Source organism: Mastomys coucha, unplaced genomic scaffold (assembly GCF_008632895.1).
Source record: "Mastomys coucha isolate ucsf_1 unplaced genomic scaffold, UCSF_Mcou_1 pScaffold6, whole genome shotgun sequence".
Classification (NCBI taxonomy): domain Eukaryota; kingdom Metazoa; phylum Chordata; class Mammalia; order Rodentia; family Muridae; genus Mastomys; species Mastomys coucha.
In genome coordinates this window covers 76,694,370-76,704,247 of record NW_022196912.1, presented here as the reverse complement: position 1 = coordinate 76,704,247, position 9,878 = coordinate 76,694,370, and the positions used below count along the sequence as shown (strand labels likewise).

Genomic DNA, 9,878 nt, shown 5'->3' with positions numbered 1-9,878 from the left:
AAAAAAAAAAAAAAAAAAAAAAAAAAAAGTGACTCATGAATATGATATTTAAAATGGTATAATATTATTAAGCAATTAAATTTAAAGCATATGTTTTGAAAAAACAAAACATGCAAAGATACATTTTTTTCTATTATTATAAAACAATATTGCCATAGCTCATATAATAGAATTGTAGATATTAAAAATACTTTTAGGTAGGAAAACACCTTTCATAGTAAACATGATTTCTCTAGAAGAAAACGATTTTTATAACATCTTTCAAAATTAAAGCACTAAATTTTTGTACATTAACTATTCATTTGTCTAAAATTAGATCAATTAACCCAAGAAAAAACAATGAAAAAGACTATTTACTACCTAAGTCCAAATAATAAATACAAGGAAAATTCTACATTGGAAGATAGCATGAATTCGGACCAAGCTTATATTTGTTATACTTAGAATAGCTATTTAAAAGTCTGTTCTTTCTGTATTATAAATTAATAGTCTTTAAATGGTTGGCTTACTGTGTTATTGGGGTATAGAGCAAAGAATCTAGTATAGTGGTGATTTTTTTAGGAGAAAATAAATATGATATACATACATGTAACTTATACATATACAACATATAAATATGAGTTATACAATAATCTTGCCTCTTTTATCTTATGAAAACTGCTATTATTCTCAAACAGAAAAATTTCAGAATGTTCCCCTTTTGAAAATGTCACCTAAACTCCTAGATACCATGAAGTAAAGAATATTTAACAATAAATCAATAAAATAGCAATAAACTAAGAAAACAAATAAAAGTATCTCAATCAAGTGATTGTTTTTGAAGTTATGGATGTTGTTAGAGTCATAGCCAGTGTGTCCTTTCAATCCTGAGAAGTTGAACTTGCCCAGCCATCGTCACAGACCAAGTAAAGCAAGTAAAGTAAAATAGTAAGAAAACGAAAGAAGGATAATTATTCAACATGGTTATACTGGGAAGAGAAATGAGAGAGGTCCATTACCTTCTCAACTACAATGTTAGGGGCCTGACCCAGAGTGAAATTTAAATTGAGAAACTGACATGCACATGAATAAACATTTCTAGTCATGATGCAGCTTCACTCTAATCACTTGGTTGTTCCAGCCTTTCCAGGAATGAGACCTAACATGTTGTTAAAACTGTGTTAATTCTCTTCCTTGGCTATGACTTCCACCACTAGTTGGTCTTCCTTCCTGCCCATCACATTACCAGAGAAATTCAATTGTATCCTTTTTCCAATAGTTTGATAATTTAAGGAGGAATACAAGTGTCCCTCCAGGTAAGTTTACCAAATCTCATTTTACTCTGAAGCTTCTAGCCATCGAGTATTTTTACTTTTCCACAAATATCTATTCAAACTACAAAAAGTAAGAAAGGAATGGTCCTTAAATACAACATTTTGGTGATCAGTGCAGAAATAAATTTTTTTAAGAAGGTTTCAAGAAAGAAACAAACAACTGAAGAGTTCATTGTTTTGAAAAAATAAATCATGAACTATGCTGAATACATAGGCATTAATACTTGAATTATTTTCACAGCGGCACGTGTTATACGCAAATAGTTTGTTTTATTTTAAGATAAAATAACAATGGTGAGGTTGTATTCCTCATTCACTAGGGGAATTTTTTTGAAAGTCAGTAGGGAAAAGCTTTTAATTTTTAAAAGAAGAGAACTAAATACAAATTGTTTTGTAATTTCTTAGATTTTCAGAACACTGAGACATTTTTAGATTATTAAAATCATCATCATCATCATTTCTTTTCCTTGGAATCTTATGATGTCTAAAGAGTTTTGATCTGCCTATAAGATTCCATATACTGAACACATTCATAATGCTGTTGCACAATATGAAATCTGTGATGATTAATTTGTGCAGAATTCTAGTGAAAACTTTTCTTCATTCAGGGTATTTCTAAAGCCTTTTTTTATATATATATAGTATGGACTTTCTAGTATTGCACAAGGACAGAAATTATAGTGAAGACTTTCCCACCTTAACGTATTTGTAAAAACTTTCACCTTGTGGTATTTTCCTTCATCTGAAAAACCACTCTTTTAGGTTAACATACTGCAATGGGCTTTATCATGGCCTCTTCCTATGTACATGCCATTCTATTCTATTCTAATTCCGTCTTCCAGAGATTTCCCCTCTCCCCTTTCAGCTGTCTTTTCCTTCTGTTGGAAGGATATATATATATACATATATATATATATATGTATATATGTAATATTATATGTTATCATTATAATATATATTATATATAATATGTAATAATATATATAATAATACATATTATCATTACCGTATTTGTACCTATTTAAGAACTCTTTGTTCCCTCTCAAAACCATCTTTCTAGCTTCCTGGTTTGTGTGTGTGTGTGTGTGTGTCTGGGGATTTCATGAACTTTTACTGCTGAGATGTCTTCTGCTTAGGAATTTATGCTCCATTTTTAGTCTGAACATCATTGTGCTTAGGGAAATTCTGAGATGCCCAACTAAGTTGGATCTACACAGCATTAATCTCAGCTTTCTGATTTCTGAGCTTCTTAATTTTTTAAAGGTAAAACTAATGTTTTATTTTACTTAAACTTGTCCAGGTGACATTGGCTTATTATGGTACAGTTGAATTAAACATCTTTCTACAGATATTCACATAGAAGAGCTCTCAGTGGATCTCCAAAGACATGGAAGAAATCAAAGGACCTTAACAGGTGAAATTTCCTAATGGCCAAGGAGAAAGCCCTCCATTATCCAAAGCTTTAGTTTTATTTTGTTGAGACTTTACTTCTATTTTATTGAGATGCTGCCTTACTACTTAAACATAATGTAGACTGGTTTTGAACTTATATCTGAGCTAGCCTCAAACTCATGATCCTTCTCTTCATTCTTGAGAGTGAGCACCATATCTGAATGAAGCTTTGTAGTTTCTATACTTTTAAACCTCACCCCTCAAAACAACACACAGTGTACACCAAGACCCAAGCTTCTAAAAAAAGACAAGCATGGGTTGGGGTGAGTAAAGGTGTGCAAGTACCTGGAGGAGGAGAGAGTATAGTTCACTGTCTCCAAAGCATGTTAAATCTCCAGTACAACACACACACACACACACACACACACACACACACACACACACAAAAGTTACACAACTAAAACAAATGCACCAACATGGGGTCACAAATAGAGCTCATTGGTTGAGTGGGTGCCTAGAATGTTCAAAGTCCTTGGTTTACTCTCTGGCACCAAAATAATAAATATAAAATATAAAATTTGCCAGGTGGTGGTAAACCACATTAGTCCCAGCATTCAGGAAGCAAAGGCAGGCATATCTATGAGTTCGAGGCCAGCCTGGTCTATAGAGCTAGTTCCAGGACAGCCAGAGCTACACAGAGAAACCCTGTCTTGAAAAAAAAAGAGTACTTAAAAAAGAAAAGAAAATCTTTGAAAGAAAGAAGGAACCTGGCCCTGCCCTGACTTTAAGCCCAGTTGTTTTGTAAGCCTCTATTTTGCCTGGTGAATTCACAGAGTAGTTCAGGAATAATTCCAAAGCTGTGGGGATGATAAAATGCACACTGCTTTCCCTAGTGGTTTTCAAATTTGCCTCCAAATCACTGGCAAAGAACTTTTGCTGTACCTGAATAATTGAATGTAAGGCTGCAGAGAGTTTTCCCTGACTTAGGGAGCCGAGCAGCGTTGCAAGTCTGGCTGTCCCAGGCTTGAGTACACCAGGACTGAGTGGTCCAGGCCTGGTTGCTCCAAGTGGGCTTGGGCCAATTCTGGCTGCTCCCATACGGGAAGGCTTCCAGATACATTGTTCACCAGATAGCCCTGGGAGTAGCTGCAATGGATGCTGGGATACTCCACTGGTGCTGAGCCCTTCTGAGTCAGACCTTTGCTGGCCTTTAACCATTGTTTTCTTTTGCTACTGCTTGCACTTCATTCTTTGATTTTGGAACCAGGTCTTAACCTGCTTATAGCGAAGGTTCAGAATGGTAGAGAGTTCTTGCATCTGATAGAGGCTGAGGTATCTCTGCCTCTGAAACCTGTTCTTGGGCGCACATAACTGGACCTGCGAAAACACAGTCTGCATCTTCTTCCTGGTGAGGACCTTGTTCTCTCCCTTCTCCTCAGGGCCCTCACCAGCCTCAGGACTAGACAGCTTTAGTTTGGGATTGGTAGAAGAATCAGGGCTGTCTTGAAGAGGTAGGTCCACAGAGGAAAGGCGAGGAGAGGCAGTCTGTACGCAGACGTTTGTAAGCAAGAATAATTTTCCTTGGGATAAAAAACTGTAGGCATTGGTGAGGAGTCCCCAGAATTCGACGCTTCCTCAGAACTAGGCAGACTGTGGGGACCAGGAGGAACCACATTCAAGTCAGTCTGATGGCAAGGGAAGGGCTTTTTTTAAAAGTTTTTAGCAACAATGAAAAAGTTAAGACTTTAAAACTTACTGTCGCCGGGCGGTGGTGGCGCACGCCTTTAATCCCAGCACTTGGGAGGCAGAGGCAGGCGGATTTCTGAGTTCGAGGCCAGCCTGGTCTACAGAGCGAGTTCCAGGACAGCCAAGGCTACACAGAGAAACCCTGTCTCGAAAAACCGAAAAACCAAAAAAAAAAAAAAACTTACTGTCTAGAGGGAAAGAGCTTAGAAATAAGAGTTAAATGTCCAAATGTAAAATTATCAACAAGACAGAATGGAGTGAGCCTCAGACTTCCCTCAAAAGAGGAAGACACCAAATCAGCCTATCTGAAAGCCAACAGCTCAAAGCGCTAGATTTAAAAGGTAGGTCTCAGCGTCCTGGCTTACTCCTCCTCCTCCAGCTTCTTCTTAAGACACCATTTCCTCTACACCACTTCCAATATCCACTGAAAAGAACTGACTCCGAGGGGGTCTTCCTGTTCATTTTTTATTTTTACCTGCTATTGCTCCTTCTTCCTTCTTTAGACAATTGTCTAACAGATGTGTCTGGAGTTTCACAGGCAGATATACCACTCCAGGGCTACCAACTTCATTATCTGTTCCCCTGTGTATTTTTCTATATTCTGCCACAGAAAGCAAAGTCCTACTGGGTAAATCTGTTTTTTAAATTGCCCAAACCTTGTCCGGAAACCTAAGAGTGTTGCTTGGTCCCCATCTTCATCCTTCTTCATTCTCTGGAATTAGGATGATAAGTAATACATCTTCCAGTGTCTGCACAAGCATCTTGATTGATGATGTTTTAAAAAAGACAACGAAAGCAGGATATAAGCCTTGGAAACACATCTCATTTTCTTTACAGCTACTCTTGTTTCTAAGGAACCATAGAAGCTTTGCTCTAGACTATAGCCATGAACGTGGCACTCACAAGCCATGCCCCAGAATTGAGATTTATTGTCTTTTTAATTTTAGAAATATATTTCATGAGGCAGTCACAGTTATATAGAGTTGATGCTAACGAATCTGTACAGGCTCAACTTTCCAGAAGTAATTCATTCTTCCTGATGAAATTGAGAAGAGCAGTGATTCAGGGGAGGAAATCAACCAACAAACACTAAAGCAGCTGTAATGCATGTTGATGGGACACAAGATGGCTCTACTGGTTAAAAGTCCTCGCTAGCAAGACTAGTGTCCTGAAGTCAGGCCCTAGATCCTTCATGGCAGAAAGAGGAAAGCAACTCCACCAATTGTCCTATGATATCCATAGGTATGCATTGTTATGGGCTGCCTCCTCCTACCTTTGACCCACCACAATAGCTATAGCTGGAGAACATGCTGAGCACATAGTCTAACTATGTTCTGAATGTTCTGTATGAGGTTTGCTAATCTTAAGAAATTCAACAAAGCTTTGTGTAAGACCCATCAAACCAAAGGTCAGTATGAACTGTTTTGCCTATAAAATATCTTGAGTCAGAGCTGACTACCAGGCAGCACTTCCTGTACCTACATATGAGCTCTGCTGAGGTTGTTGTGGCTGACACTGAAAAATGCTAGTAATAAGCCAAAAATCTATGATCATAACACTCACGCTCTGTTATCTCAAAGTTCTGAAATTCCCCTGTTCACTACCTTGAGCCACACACACACCACTTATTCAGAACTAAATCCTTTTAAAGGTTAGCTACTAATAATTAGCCTAGGTTAGCCTAGGAAGCTGACTGCTACCTTCCTTTCTGTTTTAAACTTTCGAACCTGTTCTTTGTTGTTTTTTTATTTTTGTTTTGTTTTGTTTTTTAATAAAAAGTCTAATCTGAGAGCAGACTAGTGCCACAATTAGGTCATTTCTTCTTGTGGGTCCTGGAGATCCAGGATTTGGGTGTGTGTTCAATAAACTTTTCTTGCTTAGCTGAGATTGGTGTATGCATGGTTTATGTAGCAATTTCCAGAGCCCCAAACTTACATGTGTTGAGAGACAAGGTCTTTTGGGTTCAAACTCCATCTTGGAGAACTTGGCCTAATGTGAAACTCGAGTTAACTAACAAACTGTCACCTAACTTCAGCTTCCAGTTTACTTGCCAACAAACTGGAGTCTAGTACCAGTTTCCAGGTTAGTCTGCAACAAATGTACACCTCCAAGCTACAAGGCTGCCTCTGGCTTCACTTCCTAACAACCACCAGTCATGAGAAAAGCAAAACGTAAGTTTATGGTTTGGTTCCCAGCACCAGCCAGTTATGTTAAGGGCCATAATGGCCCTTCAATCAAATGTGTACCAGGCTAGAAACTCTCTGGCTTGTTTTCTTGCCTCTATAAATGCTTGCCTGAAACTAGACTCAGGGCTATATCCTCCCTTCCCATTCTGCTGCATCAGAGAAGGTGGCATGGCCCAAGTTTGAGCGTGAATAAAAAGACCCTAGTGCTATTGCATCCTGGGTACTCTTTTGGGGTTAAAGAACATTTTCTGACATAACAGTGTTTTTTTTTTTTTTGTATAGGTAAACCTACCAATTGATCAATTTACATAAAAATACATTTATCAGTTGTTTGGGAAACATCTGATTTCAACTTAATCTCTCAGTACAGGAAGCAGTAATAGCTGTGGAAATAGCAAAATAAGTAAAAACTGCTACACATGTATCTAGAGCCATGGATCCTTTCTTGGACACTCTTGGCTAGTGGTCTAGTCCCTGGGAACTCTGGATGGTCTGGCCAGCTGACATTGTTCATCCTATGTGGTTGTAATACTCCTCTGCTTCTCCAGTCCTTCTGCCAGTCCCTCCATCAGGCTCCCTGAGCTCAGTCTGATGGTTGACTGTAAGCATCCACATCTGCATTGGTCATGTGCTGGTAGAAACTCCTAGGGAACAGCCACACCAGGTTTCCTGTCAGCAAGTACCTCTTGGTAGCAGCAAGAGTTTCAGGGATTGATGTCTGCAGACTAAATGGATCCCTATGTGAGGCAATCCCTGGATGGCCCTTGCCTCAAATCTCTGCTCCATTTTTTGACCCTGTCTTTCCTTTGGACAGTAACATTTCAGGGTTAAAAACTTTAAGGTAGTTGGGTGGCCCCATCCCTCAACTAAAGGCAGTGCCTATTTACAGGAGGTAGTCTCTATAGGTTGTATCTCAGCTTTGTTGTGTATTTCAGCAAAAGTCATCCTCTTTGGTTCCTGGGAGCCTTATGCTTCCCTGACATCTGAGAGGTACAGAAGGTCAGGAAATCGAATAAAAATAGCAGTGGGGGATGAAGACCTGGGAGTAGCTTTGTGTTCTTGAGATTGCTATCTAGACAGCTGTCTAGATAGCTAGCTCAGCTACTGCAGATCAAAACCCAGTCTTTTGTTTTCATATCAATTCAATCATTACCCCAGTTTCCATTCTGATTAGCTCATGAATCAGTAATTGATTCTTTGGAAAGACAGCAAGTACTTTTATTTATTTATTTTTTTAAACATAGCAAATGAATTCAGCGATCTGCTGGCCTGTCTAAGAACAGACAATAAGCTAACTGGGTAAGATCCAGCTCTGAGAAATCACCATTCCCACCAGGCCTGGGCCTAAATTCACTCTGTAGCAGGCTGACCTTGAATTCAGAAATCTGACTGACTTTGTATCTTTCTCACCAACTGGCCCATTAGTGCAGCTGCCTTTGTTCTTTTTCACCTGTGAAGCCCCTTGACCATTTCATATTACATCTTTATATATTTTGCATAGCTGAGAAATTATATATTCTAGAACTCATGTTTTCAGAGTTCTTTTCCATAGCCTTAAGGGCTGTCCCGAAGGTCACAGAGTTTACAATTTTGCTGAGGAACATTAGCCACACCCTTGCCTCCCTACTCCTATTGCTTCTAATTATCATGGAGTCATTAACCTTGGCGGGGAGAACATTTCTCAAAGGAGGAACATAAGTAAATTATGTACATTATTATACAAAAACATGCCTACAGCTATAATCAACACTCAGGTCAACACAGGCCCTGCCAGCTCTGTTGCAGGTGCAGGAACTGTGTCACGATGCCCCTTCCATGGCCATTCAAGACGTGTCAGTCATCTGATTGTGACTGTGATGCTACAATATCATGACAAAAGTATAACAAATAAGGACTCCTTACAGGTGAGCAAGAATGTTTCTTGAAACAGATCTACTCCAGGGAGGGTGCTGAGACATCATAGAAATGTCAATAAAATATTACAATAAACTTTTATTTCCATAAATTTTGTTGATTAAGCATTTCCAGGGTGTATATAAACTGATTCCAAGTCTTGAAGAAATAGGAAATATGATAAATTAACCATTATTTTTCATCTAAGAGTATTCAGCTTTATATCTAATTTATGTAACAAGTTATATTTTCTAGTATTATATTTAATTGTACAACAGACATACTGTATTTCTCTATAACATTTTACATATTAGTCATCTGCAATGACATTATCTTTATAAAATGAATATTTGATTTAGGTTGTTCACAAGTTTGCATAAAACATTTTTTTGGTAAAGCAGAAAAATCAATAATCCTATTGCTTTATAATAAAACTGCAATATTTTAACAATAGCTTCATATTATTTTATGTCAAGGGGAGATTTGTGAGCTAAACTAGTTGATAAACCAGTTGAAAGGCTTCACATGAGACGAATATTTTGTTAAAGCAGTTTTATTCCTGATTTCTATATATGTTCTAAGATTTACTACCTTCCCAGCTGATACCCATCAATCATTTAGAGGTATTATGATACGAATAATCATGATTCAACGTGAAAAACCATAATGCATTTTAAATCTTCAAATTCATTCCTTCAATGGATAGAAGAAAGTCCTTTCATAAAATAGTAAGAAGGAGTTTGACAGGGAAACTCATATGTATTTATTTCCCAAGATGGCAAATGTCTTAGGGTTTACTATTGTGATGCAACATCATGAAGAAAAGAGACTTGGGGAAGAAAGGGTTTGTTTGGCTTACACTTCCACATCATAGTCTCTCATTAAAGGAAGCCAGGACAAGAACTCAAATAGGGCAGAATATTATAGTCCAGAGCCCGTGCAGAGGCCATAAGGGGTGCTTCTTACCTGCCTTTACATGGCTTCCTTAGCCTGTTTTCTTTTAGAACCCAGGACCACTAGTGCAGGTTAACCCCACCTACAAAGGGGTGAGCCCTCTTCTTTCAATCATTAATTAAGAAAATGCTTTATAGGTTTGTCTATAGCCCTATTGATCTTATGAAGGCATTTTCTTAACTGTGGCTTCCTTTTCTCTGATGACCCTAATCTGTGTCAAATTGATATAAAATCAATTATATCATCACTTATACCATCCACCAGATTGTTAAAAACAATCTTTACAGTCTCTGCTGCAGTGATGATTTCTATTTTTTAAAAATAAAATTGCTCAAAAACAGTGATAAACAGAGTAGGAAATCATCCATAGCAGAACAAAAGCAGAAGTAAAGAG

The 9,878-nt window shown here is 37.8% G+C and overlaps 1 pseudogene; it reads right to left on the bottom strand.

The window, feature by feature from the left end:
- Positions 1 to 4,378, bottom strand: part of LOC116081036 — an 18,797-nt pseudogene extending 14,419 nt beyond the window's left edge.
- Between the last annotated feature and the right edge of the window lie 5,500 nt (positions 4,379 to 9,878).